Source organism: Corvus brachyrhynchos, unplaced genomic scaffold (genome assembly GCF_000691975.1).
Source record: "Corvus brachyrhynchos isolate BGI_N302 unplaced genomic scaffold, ASM69197v1 scaffold200, whole genome shotgun sequence".
NCBI lineage: Eukaryota > Metazoa > Chordata > Aves > Passeriformes > Corvidae > Corvus > Corvus brachyrhynchos.
Genome location: NW_008236184.1, coordinates 7,077,389 through 7,082,533, shown reverse-complemented (window position 1 = coordinate 7,082,533; position 5,145 = coordinate 7,077,389).

Below are 5,145 nucleotides of genomic sequence, written 5' to 3'. Positions count from 1 at the left end.
GGGATGTGACCCTGGGACGGGAGCCAGATCCCGAAGCACCACCCTGGAGCGGCCCTGCGGGACGTCCCGCCCCATCTTTGGCAGTGTTCCAGGCCAGGTTGGACGGGGCTTGGAGCAGCCTGGTCTGCGGGAAGGTGTCCCTGCCCATGGCAGGGGTTGGAATGGCATGAGTGTTAAGGGCCCTTCCAACCCAAACCGGTCGGTGGTTCTATGACATGGACCGGCACCTTAACCAAACATCCCACAAAGGGGACAGGGAACCTGGCCCAGCATCCCACACTGGGACCTCGGAACTGGAACACCAGAACCTCAACCCAGCTGCCCAAATCAAGAGGGGAAGGAGGCCAAGAGAATATGGACGCTCAGCTCTGGGGATAGGGACTGATACCCTGGACATAACCCCAGGATAGGCATCCCAGCACCCTGCCCCAAGACCCCAGGGCAGAACGCTGGCTCAGGGGCCAGATCTGGGATCCCAGCCCTAGGATGGGAAGACACTGGGACACAGATCCAGGATAGGCACCAGGTCGGGTCCCTGCTGCCCAAGCTCCAGCTCTGCCCCATGGCACACACAGAGACCGAGGGGATCCAAGCAGCGAGGAGCAGCCTTCCAGCCCTGTTTGCCTGATGCTGATGCATTTGTGCAGCACAAGCTGTGGTGCCAGGGAGCGAAGGCACAGGCACTCTCTGTTTTTTCCCACCTCGTTAATTAAACCAACCAGAAATAGGTCGGTCTGTTTCCATCTGCAGGTTATAATGACTGCTCAACAGAGTGAAGACTTTTTCTGTATTGGGTGAAGATTTCTTTTTCCTTTGTCCACACTGACTCTCCACGTGCATTTCATCTACAGAGTGCTTCAGCTTCAAATGCTGCAGCCACAATCCCCTCACGTTTCACAGGAAGAAAACCCTCCAGTCTCAACAGAAGAAACTTATCAAGTACAACCCACTGACCTCCTGCTTATCATTGTGGTTTCTTCCATTTCCTGCCCACTTCAGCATTTCCAATTGCCAGTCTTTTCCATTTTAAATTTTATTTATATCATGATGTCATCCACAATGAGCTGGGAAGAAGAAAGTCTTGGTGTAACAGCAGCAACCTCTTGAGCAAGAACCATTGCAAAAGAGGATGTCGCACCACATCAATATTCTTCAGCAATAGGCCAAAGAGAGACATCCATGACAGATTTTTTTATGATCACAAGTAACTGTCTCACTTCTGGGACTGAGCAGGTAATGACACAATCTGCTTATCTAATGAGCTCAATGGTGTGTCTTGAAAAAATGCTTTTTGTGGGGGGTTTATTGCTCTTGTGATGGTGCAATCCTCATACCGAGGTCAGCACAGATGAACTCGTGATGTCAGGAGCACAAGTAACACAAGGAAGGTGCCACCACAATTTATGGTATTAAACAACAGTAAAATTGAATACAAATAGAAACTAGATAAGAAATACAAGCAGTGAACAAGAAAGAAGAGCAGGAGGCCTCCTTTCAGTCGCCCATGGGCAAAACACAGATGTATTGAGTGAGATGTGTTTGTGTGAACAGAAGAACTAAATGGTGAAAGAGAGAGAAAGGAAGAACAGTCTGAACTGGAATACACATGAGGCAGGTAAAGCCAGGAAGGGCAGGAGCACCATTGCTTGGAAAAGGCCAGCTGGACTGTCCTTTCCATCCCCTCCTCACCCACCACTGTAATTCCTTTCTACTTCCCAGGGTTTGCAATGCTTCACAATTATTTCTAACTACTGGTGCACTGATCCCTTTCCATGAAGTCTGGGGTTATCCTCAGCCTGTGACACTCTGCACACATGTACCTTTTACTGCACTTCCAAAATCTTCTTCATTAAACTCTGCTTCTCTCCTCTCCCCCCAAGCCTGATCATCAGGTCCTGAAATAATAGGACACCAAGACACATTCAAGCTACAAAAAAACCCAAAGCCACTCCTTTCCAAGAGAGGCACATGTGGCAAGTCCATGATTCCTCTCTGCCTGCTCAAAATCAGTTGTAAAAATCTCCTGATTCAAGGGAAAGCCACTGTGGCCCATGAATTACAGGGAAGGCAGAGCTAGCGTGGTTAAAAGGCAATAAAAAAGAGAAAGGTTGGGGCTGGGGCTGAGGAGCTGTCAGTTGGCTTCTTCCCACAAAGAAAAGAAGTTAGTCATCAGAACTGAGAACTCCATGTGACTTCAGCACACATGGAAATGATGAAGCAGAGCAGCACATTCCCCTGTTAGATCTCCTCAGCCCAGAGCTCTCCTGGGTATGTTCCCACCTTGCTGCACCTCCAGAGCAATTATGGAGGGGGTGAGCAGAAAGCACTTGGGGAAGGGGCAGGAGAATGAAGGGGAGCTTTCCTGGTGCCTGGTGCCATTTGACCTGGAGAGGAGGCACGGTCAGACTTCACACTGCTGCCACCACGAGATCACAGCCTGGGCTGTAAGGCTGAGATGTCCAGCTGTGAAGAGGGGGTGGCACATGGATGCAATGCTCACACAACTCCCACAGCACATCCAAGTGCCTCCCTTTATGTCATTTATCCAAAGTGCTAGGCAGGCACATGCCCCTTTTATGCTTCTGCCCCCTCCCCTGTTCTTGCATAGAGCAGCAGCTGCTGGAAAAAAAGGAAAAAAAGCAGATTTAGGGAAAGCTTGAAAAGCATGGCTTAGTTCTTCCAGTGGAATTATAATGCTGTTACCTACCTAGAGTGTATTTTTAATCTGGATGGCAGGGAAAGGTCATACTGCATAATCACATTTAAGTGCCATTCCCCATTAATACAGCTCTTGGTCTCAATAGCTGTCACAATATATCATGGTTACTGTATATTCAAAGACGTGATATTTTTCTTCTATAATACAGTCTACAAGCATAAACACATTTTTATGCAGTATGTTTTCAATTCCTTGTGGGACGGCTGGAGGAAGTATTCTAAGGGCTCTCCAAAATCTGCAGAGGATGCACATTGTGTGTGCTCATCTCCACGCTCCCATCCCACTCCCTCCAGCAAGATTAGCACCCGGCCCAGCCGGTGAGAGCCCACTTGACAGGCCCACATGGTTTAGATTCATAATCAGATTAACAAAACAGTAATCCTATTTTTAAACAATGAAAAAGCCAAGTCCTTGAGCTGAGCCGGTGTGTGTGTGCATACACAATAAATGTCATCCTTTTGGAATAAAGAACCTGAATACCAAATGAAAAAAGTTTCTTCCACATAGGAGACTTTGCCCTGGAGAGGAAAGAAGGACTATCTTGCATTATAACCACTTCTTTTTCCCACTGAGTTTGATCTCCAATGAGCCCCCTCCAAAACTTGCAGGACATATCTTCTACAACAAATAGCCTTTAAAATAATAGTTACAGAAGTGAACTACTTGCAAATGCTCCAGAAACTTTTAATTATGAATGTTCCAGTACTCAAACTTATACTTTAAAAACTGCCCAGGCACTGGAAAATGGGCATATTTCATTTATTCAATGTAACAGACTCATGGTGGAAAAAATCTCACTGGGCAACCAGTAGCATTTGTCTCTGTCACAGTATTTCCAGCACCGTTGCATTTTCCCAAATGATGCAGAAACTCCTTTCTCAGCTCCAGCACCTACTTTTTTTCCCCTCCCCAACCTATTCTGGTCTTGCCACGGCCCAGTCCCAACCCTTCCTCAGCTGAATGACTCAGAAGTGCCCGTTCGAGGGACTGAAGGAGAACTGTCCCCGCTGGCTCGCTCCGAAAGCCAGCCCGACATTGCCATCGCCCGGCCCGGCCCCGTAGTGCAGCGGCCTCGCCTTCCCGGCTGGGAGCCGCATTCAGGGCTCGGGAGACGTGGGAATGCCATGCAAAACCCTCCTGCTCCTCAGGTTCGTGCTCAGCCTCCAGGTCCCACCGGCCTGGTGACAGGAGCAGCACTGCGGGGCGTAACAAAGCACTCGAGCTTTGCACCGCGGGGGGGAATGATGCTTTTTCAACGTGGCCCCGCCAGACCTGAGTCAACAAAGCACTAGAAAAGCCCACAGTGTGTATTTAAAAAGCAATCATCAATATGACATAGCCTAAAAAGCAGAACAGCTAAAAAAGTGGTAATCACATGACCCAGGAAATGGAATTCACATAGAGTGTTGCCCCCTCCAGTATTTGATAAAGTAAAGCTTTACAACCCAGGTTTGGCTTTTTTTTTTTCCAAAGTGCATCTTTTAGGCCAACCTAACAGTAACTCCCCATTTTAATACAGAGTACTAGAACTAGATTTAAATGCCAGGTATTTCAGAGTATCCATTTCCCTTCCATTCTCTTTAAATAAAATTTTCTAGGTTCTTTTCCCTGCCTCTTTCCATGACTGTTACCCACAGAACCAGCTTGGAAGCTCAGCTTGGTAACACACAAAGAATCTATGATAGACACAGAGGGAGCAGTGAAATTGTAAATTTACCAGGGGAAGTCTTGCTCTGTGCTGAAAGTGCTTTTTAGCAGGTGTGCACTTCAGAACAAAATCACAGCAATAAATACACAAGAACAGCCCCTGCCTCCCTGCCAGCACCTTGCCACAGAAACCTGCAGCAAAAAATGTGTATTTCCCCACCAAAGCTGAGCTGAGGCGACCTATTCCACTGAAGACACCGGATTCTCATAAAAAAACAACAGAAGTTTTTGAAGTCGCTGGCTCTGGAGCTGGGAATATGGGCAGGGTGTGTGTCAGGCATGGAACAGCTGGCCTGGAAGCTCTCACAAAATCAGCTACAACGGTGCAGCCAGGCCAGGACACCACCCAGCCAGCAGCCGTATGCTTTTCCTTTGTGGTTGCAGAGCTGTTCCAAAAACCAAGCTTTCATTCCACAAAGGAGGGAGGAAAAAAAAGAGAAAAACCCAAGGCTTCAGCCCATCCAAGTCTAGACCAGCTTATTTTATAGCTGGAAATTACATAGTTTCACTGTTCAGCTATAGCAGGGACAGAAACATGCCAAGCCCCTCCCATGGCTAAACTGATCCCTGAAAAGCTGGCAAAATTCCTCCAGAAGGTGGATCTGATGCAGAGATGTGTGCTGATGTGCAGTCAAGCTTGCAAGGACCCAACTGCTCAAGAAGGGAGCGGCCTGTTTCGGCAGGAGGCAGAAAGAACAGCATTAGAGGGGTTTAAATGC